Raw genomic sequence first — 13,339 nt, 5'->3', positions numbered from 1 at the left:
GTGAGATGATGAACTGGAGGGGGCTCAGCTCCAAGTGGTCCTCTCCTCCCTTGTCTGTCTTTCTGTCCTCTCAAGGCAGAGGGTGCATCTGAGTGCTTGTCACCTCCTCCCCCCTCACTAACTTTTCCACATGCCTCTGTGGCCTCCTTTGGGCTGCAGCTGGGCATCTCCCCCTTCACTGTGCCTAGTGGGGTGGGGCGAGAGCTGGTCCACCCATTGTGACTGCAATCTAAGTGCTTCTATCATGTACATCTGTCACTTTCAGATGTCTTTGAATTGAGACTCTGTACTCCTTTTTTCCCTCTTAATACATTTGCATGCTTGTTGAGGCAAATAATTACATGATTTCAAGATAGCAAGAGTCCTGTTTCAGACCAGGTCTGCTTAGCAGGGCCTACCCTTCCTAGTTAGTCTGGGCTTCAGGGCCATTGTACAATGTTCCCTGCTTCAGCAGGAGAACTTTCTGAATCCCTGGGCCTTCCAGGTCTACCACCCTGAGGGGTTCTTTGTCCGCTGGAGTTGCCTACAAGGCTCACCTCCTGCAGACCCAAGGAAATCTGCCCACAACTGGCCAACGATCCATGTGGACTGGATGATGGGAAGAATTTGCAAGTGGACAGGTTCACTTATTCATTTAAAAATTCTGTTGGAAAAATTCAGGAGGAAAGATTAGGCCTTAAACTTGGCCAAGAAAGTCAGTCTTTCTATTCAAACCAAACCAAACCAAACATTTTGAAACCATTGACTGCTTTGCTCTGGGCCTCATGTCACTAAAGATTTACAGGAGCTTCCACATACACAGAAAGGACAACAGGGTTGTAATAATGGAGAAAAAATAAAGAAGAAAATAACAATTGCTTTATTGGGGAAAAATAAAAATTGTGATTATAATTGGAGGCTAAGACAAGCACAGTGGAGATGATGACCAGTGTGGCATGTGCCTCTGCATGGTGGAGGAGGCCAGACCTTCCAGATTGAGGGCAATTCTTATGGTGTGGATGCCGAAAGCTTGCTTAGGCTTCAAGCAATCACAGAGCCAAACTGCAACTGACCTCTAGTAAGTGGGTGGGCCCATTTTATATACATTTCTATGAACTAATTTTCACTGGGCTTTTTTATCTTCTCATATACCTTTTCTCTTTATCCCAAATTCCTCAATTATTTCAAAGTCTCTGCAAATCTTTGGTGACTTGAGGCCCAAAAGTAAATCAATGAGTTAGAAAGTATTATGGGATTTACTGCAGAGATGAGAGAATCGAGAATCCACTTGTAAACCTTCTTAAATTAACCTTACTGAAGGGAAAGCAAGAGTGAATTTAAAGAAAATACCTGATTTAGTGGGCATTGTTTGTGAATTTCCTCATTTTCAATTCATTCATTGATAATTTTCTGCACACCTACCCAGCACATGATGCTGTTTTCAGGGTACTACCCTGGGGATGCAGGGGATTATGAGCTCATCAAGGGCCTTGTGGCTTATGGACCTCACATTTCAGGTGGAGAGCATGGGAGAAGGGCTCTTTGCAGATGCCAGAAAGCTGGACATGGAGATGCTGTTTGCAACATCTGGGCACTGACTGCTAGCTCTACCCAATGGGTCCTGCCAAAACTGAGCTGAGCTTTGAGCACCAGGAGAACTTGATTTCATAAACATCTCCTAGAAATGAAACATTTGTTTGTGCAGAGGCTCCGGAAGGGTGAGAGAAGTTCTAGGGAGCAGTGGGAACTAAGTCCTCAGCTCAACAGTGGGGTGCCTGATAATGAGTTTGGAGTCAGGAGAAAGTGTCCTGGGTCTGCTCTTCCTCCACCAGTCATCAGCTTCTCTCCTGATAAAGTCCTCAGCAGGTACACTCTGGAACTTCACCTAATTCTGCTATTCATGTGTGCTATCTTCGTGCCAATCTGTAGGACACCAGAAACACTTTACAGGTAGGTAGACAATACACACATAAGTAACTGATTAAATAAGATAATTTTAGACAGTGATATGGCATTTAAATTGGTACAGAGTTTCTGTTTGGGGTGATGGAAAAGTTTTGGTCATGGATGGTGGCATTGGGAGCACAAAATTGGGAATGCAATCAACATCACTGAACTGTATAATTGAATGTGGATGAAATGGGAAATTTGAGGTGGTATATATGTTACTAGCATAAGAATTAAAACAAGGAAAACAGAACTATACAACACAAAGAGTGTTCTAGTTTGCTAGCTGCTGGAATGCAATATACTAGAAACGGAATGGCTTTTAAAAAGGGGAATTTAATGAGTTGCTAGTTTACAGTTCTAAGGCTGAGAAAATGTCCCAATTAAAACAAGTCTAAAGAAATGTCCAATCAAAGGCATCTAGGGAAAGATACCTGGGTTCAAGAAGGCTGATGAAGTTCAGGGTTTCTCTCTCAAGTGAGAAGGCACATGGCAAACACAGTCAGGGTTTCTCTCTCAGCTGGAAGGGCACATGGCAAATACAGCATCATCTACTAGCTTTCTCTCCTGGCTTCTGGCTCCATAAAGCTACCCAGGAGGCATTTTCCTTCTTCATTTCCAAAGGTCACTGGCTGGTGGACTCTCTGCTTTGTAGTGTTGCAGCATTCTCTGCTCTCTCTGAATCTCTCATTCTCCTCTTTTATAGGACTTCAGAAACTAATCAAGACCCACTCAAATGGGTGGAGACATGTCATCCCCTAATCCAGTTTAACAACCACTCTTGACTAAATCACATCAACCAGGGAGATGATCTCATTACAGTTTCAAATATACAGTATTGAATATGGATTATTCTACCTTTATGAAATGGGATATATATTAAAACATGGCTTTTCTTAGGGGGCATAGTTCCTTTCAAACCAGCACAATAACCTAGCTAAGTTGACACATGAACGTAACCATTACAACATGTACTCAAAATTCAAGAAGGGGAAAGGAAAGAGAATGGGAAAGAAGAAATATTTTAAGAAGTAATGGTCAAAAGATTTCAAAAATAATGAGATAGAATTTAATGAAAGACCCTAAGATACAGATCCAAGACTCTCTGAGAACACCAAGCAGGATAAATATATTTAAAAAATATATCTAGCATAGTATAAACTGCTGAAAGCCAAAAACATGGGGGAGACATTTTCCACAAAGAGGAACAAAGTATAACAGCTTGGAAATCATGCAGCTATCAGAAGCCATGCAAACCAAAAGACAATTTAATGACATTTTTAACATGCTATAAGGAAAAAACAAAACCAAACAAAAACACTTGTCAAACCAAAAATCTATTCACAGTGAAAATATCTTTAAACAATGCAGAAGAAATACTTTCTCAATCCCCACCCCACCCCAATGAATGGAGATAATTCATTGCCAGGAAACCTGCCATATTAGAAATGTTAAAGGATGTTCTTCAGGCAAAAGAAAAGTGATACCAGACAGAACCTTGGATCTAAACAAAGAATTGAAGTGTCCTGCAAATGCAATAAAAGTGAATAAAATGAATAGTTTTATATTGTTAATTGTTCTAAAATTGATCTCTTTAAAGTAAAAGTAATTGCAATTAATGTATGTTTACTGTATATATAAAAATAAGATGTATGACAACAATAGCACAAAAGATGAAAGGAAGGTGTTGGGGGTTGAATCATGTCCTCTACAAAAGGTATGTTCAGGTCTTAATCTGAATTCCTGTGGGTGTGAATCCATTCGTAAATAGAATCTTTAAAAATATTATTACTAGTTCATGTGTGGATTTAATTGTGAAAAGGATCTTCAAAGATTGTATTTAGATGAGGCCAAACTGAATCAGGGTGGACCTTAATCCACAAGGTTGGAGTCCTTATAAGTAGAGGCAATCTATATGGTTGAAATCCCTATAAGGAGAGTAAATCTAAACTGAGCAGAAGGAGATACCAGAGGGAGAAGCCATGTGATAAATGCAGAAATGCAAGCTGGGGAACCCAAGGATTTTGGCAAGTCAGCTTCAGAATGCTGCAGAGTCTGGGAGAAAGCATGGCCTGTTGAGACCTTGATTTTGGATGTGTCTAGACTCCAAAACCATGAGACAATAAATTCCAATTGATTAAACCAACTTATTGTTTAGTATTTGTTGTGTCAACCCTGGCAACTAAAGACAGAAGAAATTGGGAATATATTTTATAAGGTTCTTACACTACACATAAAGCAGTATAGTATTATTTGAATGTAGATACTGATAAATTAAATTTACATTATATATATAATATACTGTATATATATTGTAAATTTTAGAAAAATCACTAAATACGAATTTTGAACTGGTATAAATAATAAGTCAATGGCAGAAATAAAATTGAATCTTAAAAATGCTCAAAATTTTTTTAAATGCAGAGAGAAGGAAGAAAGATCAACAAACGGCTGAGATAGATAACAGCAAGATAGCAAATTTTAACCAACCATGTCATTGGTCATATTAAATATATAGAGTCTAAACATACCAATTAAAAGGCAGAGACTGTCAAATTGGTTTTTTAATAAAGCCAGATCACGTATATATCGCCTAAGGAAAACGACCTTAAATTTAAAGACATATGTAAGAAAGTAAAAGAATGAATGAATTTACACCAAGCAAACCCAAATTAAAAGAAATCTAGAGCAGCTATGTACGTATTACACAATATAGTTTTCATTACAAGGAATGATACTAAAGATAAAGAAGGAAATTACATTATGATAAATGGATCCATTTTATCTAAGGAGATATAGAAATTCTCACTGTGTGTGCATCTAACAACAGAAGTTCAAAATATATGAAATAGACAAAAAGAAAAAAAATCAGTGAAATACTGCTTCTTATCCAAGTGCTTAAAAAAAAAGATGAACCACACCAAGTTTTAGCTAGAATTTGAAAAAGATTCAGATTCTCTTTAACTGCTAGTGGGTATGCAAAATATTACAGCTCCTTTGGAAAAGAGTTTTGCAGTGCCTCAGAAAGGGAAACCTACTTAAAATGGGACACAGCCATTCTATATGTAGGGATTTAATGAAGAAAATAGAAAGCATATGTCTATACAAGATTTGCCCAGTAATGTTCAGAGCAGTTTTATTTGGGTTGCCAAAAATTGGAAACAATTTAAATATTCATCAGTATCTGAATGGATAAACACACTATGGTTTAAGTGGTAAAAGGAATGACTGTACAGTAATATGGATGAATCTCAAAAATACTTATATTGTGAGAAATAGGCCAAAAAAAGTACATACTACCTGCTTCCATTTGTATAGAATTCGGGAAATGCTTAATTGTGACAACTGGTGTGTCAGTGGTTTCTGTAACAGAGGCAGAGGGGCCCAAAGGGAAGGGTTATAATGGAACACAAGGAAACTGGGGATAATGGATAGCCTCATTTTCTTGATTTTGATGATAGTTTCATGGGTATATAGATGTTTAAATTATTTAATTTTACATTTAACCTCATCTTACTGATGGGGAATGTGAGGCTCAGAGATGACAGGTGAGTTTTCCAAACTCGCACAGCTGATGTGACCAAGCCCCAGTGGCCAGACACCACAGAGGCCAGTGCGTCCTGCTCCCCACCCCACCCCAGTTGCCCCATCTGCCAACTCCTAGCATTGTGGTGCCACCACATTAGAGGGGATGGGTGGCCTCATAGGGGAAATCACCGCATGTGTGGCTGACACTTGGCCCCCATCCTTCCCCCTTCCTCTTTCCACATTTGGCTTTCCTGCCCCACCTGCCAAGGGGATGGGGTCCACTCCCCTGCACCCTGACCTTAAAGTGGCTCTGCACACACACTCAGAGAATGAGACAAAAGTGGGGTTCCCCCACCCTGAGACCTTCATAGGCCACGTGTGTCTCCACCACTGCCCCCAAACGAACATAACTGTGTGGACAGTGGGTCCAGGAGCTCAGGCCCCACAGTGGGGAGCCACCCCACCCAGTTTGGTTCCCTGCAGACACGCGGGGAGCGGGGCCGACGGCCATGGGCTGCCCAGGCCTGGGGGCTGCTCGTGGGGCCGCCTGAGATGCCTGGTGGAGACACCAGAGGAGGCCACACAGGAGGGGTGGCTAGGAGGTGGCCAGCACCGGGCACATCCACCCACCATATATGTACATATAAGTTTTCAAAAATACCCACAAAGCTTATCATTCTTCTGCTAATTCAGCAACAGAGAACACCATCCTTCCAGCAATAAACATAATCTTTTAAAAAGAAAATGTTTCAAAAGTGCATGCCCCATACTGACAGTGGCTTCCAGCAGGGGTGCCCCCCCCATGCCCCACAGCAGCACTGGATGTGTTGGCAGATAAATAACAATCTAAGAGCCACAGACCAAGATCATTTACAACAGCATTTCCTGCAATTCACTTAAACCAGATCCACCTCTGGGATGTTTTGTCCCCTCCCTCAGCACCTCCCCAGCACCACCATAACTTCTTCCCCTACATCACTGGACTGTCACCATTCCCTTCCCCATGTTTTAAACCCACTGTGCTGGTTTGAAAGGAAGTATGCCCCCTAAGAAAAGCCATGTTTTAATATATATCCCATTTCATAAAGGTAGAATAATCCATATTCAATACTGTATATTTGAAACTGTAATGAGATCATCTCCCTGGTTGATGTGATTTAGTCAAGAATGGTTGTTAAACTGGATCAGGGGATGACATGTCTCCACCCATTTGAGTGGGTCTTGATTAGCTTCTGAAGTCCTATAAAAGAGGAGAATGAGAGATTCAGCGAGAGCACAGAATGCTGCAGCACCATGAAGCGGAGAGTCCATTGGAGATGAAGAAGGAAAACTCCTCCCTGGGAGCTTCATGAAACCAGAAGCCAGGAGAGTAAGCTTGCAGATGATGCTGTATTCACCATGTGCCCTTCCAGCTGAGAGAGAGAAGCCCTGACTGTGTTCGCCATGTGCCTTCTCACTTGAGAGAGAAACCCTGAACTCTATCGGCCTTCTTGAACCAAGGTATCTTTCCCTGGATGCCTTTGATTGGACATTTCTAATTGGGACATTTTCTCGGCCTTAGATCTGTAAACTAGCAACTCATTAAATTCCCCCTTTTTAAAAGCCATTCCATTTCTGGTATATTGCATTCTGACAGCTAGCAAACTAGAACAGATTTTGGTACCAGAGAGTGGGGTGCTGCTGCTGCAGTTTGCAAATACCAAACATGTTGGAACAGCTTTTTAATTGGATAAGGGGAAGATTCTGGAAGAGTTGTGAGAAGCTTGATAGAGAAGGCCTAAAATGCTTTGGAAAGACTGTTGGTACAAATGTAGACTCTGAAGATACCTCTGATGAGGCCTTAGACAGAAATGAGGCATGTGTTATTGCAAACTGGAAGGAAGGTGATCCTTGTTTTAAAATGGCAGATAATCTGGCAAAGTTGACTAATGGTATTGGCTGGAAGACAGATTTTAAAAGCCATGAACTTGGATATTTAGCAGAAGAGATCTCCAAATTAAATGTCAAAAGTGCAGCCTGGTTTCTCCTCACAGCTTATAGTGAAATGCGACAGGAGAGAGATAAGCTGAAAACTGAACTCTTGAGTAAAAAGATACCAGAAATTGAGGTCCCAGAAAATTCTGGGCCTACAGAAAGGGAGACCCCAGAGAATAGAGCCCTGTGTGAGAATTTAACCAAATGTGGAACTAGCCAGCCATTTCAGAGAAAGTCAGGATTGGACATGGAGTTATCCAGGAAAGATTTGTGAAAACTCCTTATGTCTGATGAGCATGATCCAAGGCTACTGCATAGAAAGCCAACAAGAGTGCTGTGGGACCTGTATAAACAGAGCTGCTGCCAGTCTGGACCAAGGGGTCCAGAGAAGGGACACATTGGAGGAAAAATAACTTCAGAGGCAAAACCATGGAGGCTGAGGTCTGAAGTCAAGAAGCCTCGGGCCAGGAGAGCGGACCCACCCAAGCCCGTGGAGAGGGTGAGTTTGCCCCAAAGGCAGAGGATGGGCCTTCCACCTGGTTGTAGTGGAAGAGTCATGCCACCTCAGACCTTGGAGAGGGTGAAGCACATTCCTTGGGGTTTGGGGGGAGCCTGGCTGCCACCACATGGAGGGGTTGAACGTGCCCCAGAGATGGCAGAGAGCCCGGGCGCATCCCCGATGCTTGGAGAGGGTGGAGCCTAGAGAAGGGTGGTCTCCCCAATATCCCCCAAGGTTGCATTCAGAGAGAGGCAGGTGTAGGTATTTGGATAGGGTGGGACTGCCACTTTCTAAAGCCCTGAGGATAAATGACTCTCAGATTTTGAAATCTAATGGACTTTGCCCTGTAGGTTTTCGAAACCGTATGGGTCCGGTGACCCCTGTGTTCCTTCCTCCCTATGGAAATACATATACATATCTTATGAATGTTCCTCCTTTATATGTTGGCAGCAAATAACTTGTGAGCTTTCAAAAGTCCAGAGCAAATGGAGAGAATTTTGCCTAGGACAGACCATGCCTGTAACTGACTTGATGAGATTTTATACTCTCTCTAATTTTGTATTTCATTGTATTGCTACTGAAAGGTTTAAGGTTTCTTATAGTGTTATAAAGTTAATGTATTTTGTATATGGGAAAAACATGTCTTTTTTAGGGGCCAGAGGGTGGAATCTGCTGGTTTGAAAGGAATTATGCCCCCTAAGAAAAGCCATGTTTTAATATAAATCCCATTTCATAAAGGTAGAATAATCTCTATTCAATACTGTATGTTTGAAACTGTAATGAGATTATCTCCCTGGATGATATGATTTAGTCAAGAGTGGTTGTTAAACTGGATTAGGGGATGACATGTCTCCACCCATTTGAGTGGGTCTTGATTAGTTTCTGAAGTCCTATAAAAGAGGAGAATGAGAGATTCAGAGAGAGCAGAGAATGCTGCAGCACCACAAAGTGGAGAGTCCATTGGAGATGAAGAAGGAAAACGCCTCCCGGGGAGCTTCATGATACCAGAAGCCAGGAGAGTAAGCTAGCAGATGATGCCGTATTTGCCATGTGCCCTTCCAGCCGAGAGAGAGAAGTCCTGACTGTGTTCGCCATGTGCCTTCTCATTTGAGAGAGAAACCCTGAACTTCATCAGCTTTCTTGAACCAAGGTATCTTTCCCTGGATGCCTTTGATTGGACTTTTCTATAGACTTGTTTTAATTCTCGGCCTTAGAACTGTAAACTAGCAACTCATTAAATTCCCCTTGTTAAAAGCCATTCTGTTTCTGGTATATTGCATTCTGGCAGCTAGCAAACTAGAACACCCACCTTCTCTTTTATGTTGATACATTTGATTTCTATGAACCCAATGCCACTACGGTGCATGGAAGACCTGTATCCCCAGTCACAAATGGAGTGCAGTGGGGAAATAAGGAAGGTGGAGAAGCCAGGGGGGTGCAGCAACAGGCAGCAGGTGACAGGCCAGGCTGGGAGCTGGTGAGTGCCTCGAGCTGGATGCAGGGACCCTGGCAGCACAGGGGTCAGCTCAGCTCAGCCACCCCAGAGTCAGATGGCCTAAGACACTGTTTTCCAGCCAAGGGAAATGGAAAGATATTCTCTGGAATTTCTTCCCAACTTTATTTAAATCCCTAGAACTAGTGACTACAATAAAGCAAAAATTTTGTCTACATATACAGAACTTAAAGAAAAAAATGAAACCCCAGAATAATAGTAACAACTGATTTGTAAGCTATTGGGACCAGTGTTGACATTTCAGTGTTATATGTAACACTACGATAATGTATAATAAATAAAGTTATGCCTTGTGGCCACAGCTTCCACACTCTCCTGGGCTCCGGGCAGATTTAATTTCCAGCAGGGCTGCTGACTCATTGGCGGCCCAGTCCCTGATGGCCTAGATAAGGTGGTGGCTGAGCAGCCCAGCCAAGCAAACAGGAACCCAAGACCAACCTGGTCAGGACTGGTCCTTCAACAACTCTGCAGAGAGTGGTTCTCTGCCCTCACCTCGTCTGACTTAAATAAATAAATCTGGCCCTGGTGGCCGTTCTGGTTAAATGAACTGGTTAGTGGAAGAGTTCAGCCGTGCCTGTGTTGATGCAATTACAGATACTCACACAACTGCCTCATAGATTGAGGGGGAGGAGACACATGTACCTATTTCTCCGAAGGACAGCTTCCTGTGCCCCTTTAGAGGAGACTGGGTGGGGCACATAAGGGGTGGAGCAGGTGGGGGTGGGGCAGCAGAGGGGGTGGGACAGGCATGGGTGGATGGAGCAGAAAAGGGATAGGCAAGTGCAGGGGTGGGGAAGACTGAGGGGGAGGGGGAGGGGGCAAGGTGGCAGACAGTTCCAAGCAAGTGGGGTGGGGGACAGCAAAGGGGGTGGGGTAGACAGGTGTGGGCAGGATGGCAGCATTTCTGGATTCAAAGGGCTCTTCTAGCCCCCTCTTTCTACTGTGGGACATGGGCAGGGCTCATTCTCCCCCGTCCTCTGACTCTGTCTCAGCGTTTGGAGGAAAATTGAATTAAATGAATTACAACGGCCCCATATGTAGCCCAGAATTGACTATAAGCACATTTTTATTCTAGTCATTGATCATTTACCAGACTGTCAGCTCCGTGAGGGGCAGTGACCTTGTCTGTCTTGCTCTCTGGATAAATATTATTAAATAACATTTGCATCACACTTCTTAGTCCAACCTTAATCTCTTAGTGAAGAGATGTCATGAAGCTTTACTTTCTGTAAAAAAGTAAAAGGCAGGGACAACAACCGATGTCCTAAATGACCCAATAACCATTTTCCCTTACTTCTGCACCTGCTCTTGTTCAGGGGAGCAAGGCATGTATTTTAAAACAAAAACTACACTCCCCTCCTCTTGCCTGGAGCTAGAGGTGCCCACTTGGTGTCCTCTGGCCAAGGAAGGTACAGGTGAGCCACTGGTAGCCTCCCAGGAAGGGGGCATCCACACCCTGTAGCCTTTCACCTCCCCTTCCTCCTGCCTGGGAGGTTTCTTGTGGTTGGAAATGGGGATACAGGGAAGGTATAGGTGAGGTCAGGAGCCAGTGGCTGGGTGGGAAGGGACTGCAACGGGCAGCTGCCCACAGGGTGAGGTAGAGCAGACCCGGGACCTAGAATCCTCTCCCTTGTCATTGCCATTTACAGAGAACGTCCCTGGCCAGCCTTGTTCAGGGACCAGGTAGGCATCTGACTGCTTTCTAGGCCCCACCGGGGTCAGTGGGAGTTACCCACATGAACCTGCCTGCTTGACCAGGTGAGGGGGGCAGGGAGGAGGCCATTGGTGCCCACCCCCACCCCCAGGCTTCATTAACACAGGTGGATCAGCCCCAGGTGGTAAGAGGATATTGGAGGAGGCTCCTGCCTCCCAATAGCTCTGAAACCACTGACCCAGCAATCAGAATTGACTCCCAATTATAGACAGGACTCAGAAACCCTCACTGCCCTGGAGTTAGGGACAATAACTGCCACATAAAGGAGTCTGAGCCTCTGACAGGTGACATGACCCACCCAAGGTCATGTAGCTTGCTGGTGGCACATCTGAGACTCAAACCCTTCACTCCTCACAGTCCAGGTAGAGAAATCTTTATGTCATGCTCTCTTTGCCAAAGAGAGCCATGCAGCAAGGGCCAAGCACAGCATAATGTAGGTTCTCTGGAAAAGCTCACTGGACTGAAATAAATGAATCCTATGCAGCTAGAAAACCATGTTTGGAGGTGAGGGGCTCTGGCCGTGGGAGACGGTGGTCCTCTCTGCAAGAATGCTCTAGAACGGCCACTCACACTCTTGTGTGTTGGCACCATCAACAAACATTCACCTGGGTAGGAACAGCCAGGTGCCAGCCCTACGTCCATGCTGACTGGCCAAGACCACGATGGTCAAAGCCTTGCCCTCGGGGAACTGGCATTCTGGAACTTTCTGGGCTGTTAGAAAAGTTCTGCATCTGCACCATCCAATGTGGCAGCCACGGCCATGTGCGGCTATTGAGTATTCATGGCTCCAGCAACTGAGAAAATGAATTAGTCATTTTAATTTACTGTAATTAATCTAAATGACTGCATGCAGCTCGGGGTCACCATATTGAACAGTTCAGGTCTAGAGTGAGAGGGACAATAAACATGTTTGTCAAATGAATAAATGAGATAATTTCAGAGAGTAAAGAGTGCGATGCAGGAAATGGGTAGGATGAGTCCAGGAACATGGTGGGGGCCGGAACGGGGAGTAAGCCAACACCCTGATTTTTGGTATCCGATGGTCTAAAGCTAAAGAGCCACGCGTGGTACCTGGGAAGGTCCCAAAGACAAAGCTGTCCATTGTCACAGCATCTGTGTAGGGTTAGGTAAGCCTTAAGGGGGTGGGGAACAGAAATTTCAAAAGGATCTGAATCGCTTCCATAACCAAAGAAAAACTGTATACGTATTATTTTTTAAAGCACCCAGCTTTTATTTTCAATAACCGTGAGAAGCTGACAATGTAATTACGGCCTAGCTCTCCAATTAAGCCACACACACACTCTGCAAGAAGCCAGAGAGCAAGCCCCAGAACTCCAAACTCCCAAGTAAGATTTCGCTCGAGGAATAAAACCAGAAAGAATCATAACCTGGAGAAAGGAGGCTGCTGTCTGCCCCCCACCCCACCAGGAGCAGCTCCCTGATGGTACTGGGGGGAGGGGTGGTAGGGATGGGGGAGGGGGAGGGGGAAAGGGGGCTGGCTGCAGAAAGGGGTAATGAGGCCGGAGAGGGAGGAGTGGGAAATGTGCTGGGTTTTTTTTTATTTTTTATTTTTCTCACGGGCAGGCACTGGGAAGCGAACCTGGGTCTCCTGTGTGGCAAGCGAGAATTCTCACTGAGCCACTGTCACACCACCCGGTGTTGGGTTTTAAACCGAGAGGAAGAAGTTTGCCTTTTATCCTTAGGGTGATGGGTGGAAGGGGTGTTTTTAAAGGGTTTCAGGCAAAGGAAAGACAAGAGAGTTTCATTTTGGAAAACTTCCTGTGTTGTAGAGGGGAGCATGGGCCAGAGGAAGCCAAGACTGATGACAGGGCACTGAGGTGGTTCTGGAGAGAGATGGCAGAGGCTTCACCTGGGGGGTAGTGGGGCAGGCCTGAAACAACTTGGGGGGGGGTAATGTAGGAGATCGGTGATTTAGGGGACTGACATCAAGGAGGTGGCTCCTGTGAGAAGTGTGAGTTAGGACCAAAGGGAGCAGCAGCCCATTCAATCTGGGCACCTACCTGGGGGAAGAGTGAGGAGAAAGAGAAAAGGGTTCAGAGAAGCCCAAGCTCAGGGTGGGGATGTGTCAGTGGGCGGCTTCCAAATATTTCTCCCTCACTCCGCAAGAAGGCAGTGGCAGCTCTGTCCCAGCCACAGGCTTTTCCACAGGCCCACCCTGCAATCC

The 13,339-nt window shown here is 44.5% G+C and overlaps 1 long non-coding RNA gene across 1 annotated transcript in view; it reads right to left on the bottom strand.

The window, feature by feature from the left end:
• LOC143686144 (uncharacterized) overlaps positions 1-1,434 on the bottom strand; it is a 34,070-nt gene extending 32,636 nt beyond the window's left edge. The window contains exon 1 of the long non-coding RNA XR_013176927.1: positions 1,330-1,434. This is a non-coding gene — a long non-coding RNA (uncharacterized LOC143686144). The remainder of the gene's footprint in view (positions 1-1,329) is intronic.
• Positions 1,435-13,339: the final 11,905 nt, after the last annotated feature.

Source organism: Tamandua tetradactyla, chromosome 6 (assembly GCF_023851605.1).
Source record: "Tamandua tetradactyla isolate mTamTet1 chromosome 6, mTamTet1.pri, whole genome shotgun sequence".
Taxonomy (NCBI): domain Eukaryota; kingdom Metazoa; phylum Chordata; class Mammalia; order Pilosa; family Myrmecophagidae; genus Tamandua; species Tamandua tetradactyla.
The sequence above is the reverse complement of the archived record's forward strand: the minus strand, read 5'-3'. Positions and strand labels throughout refer to the sequence as shown.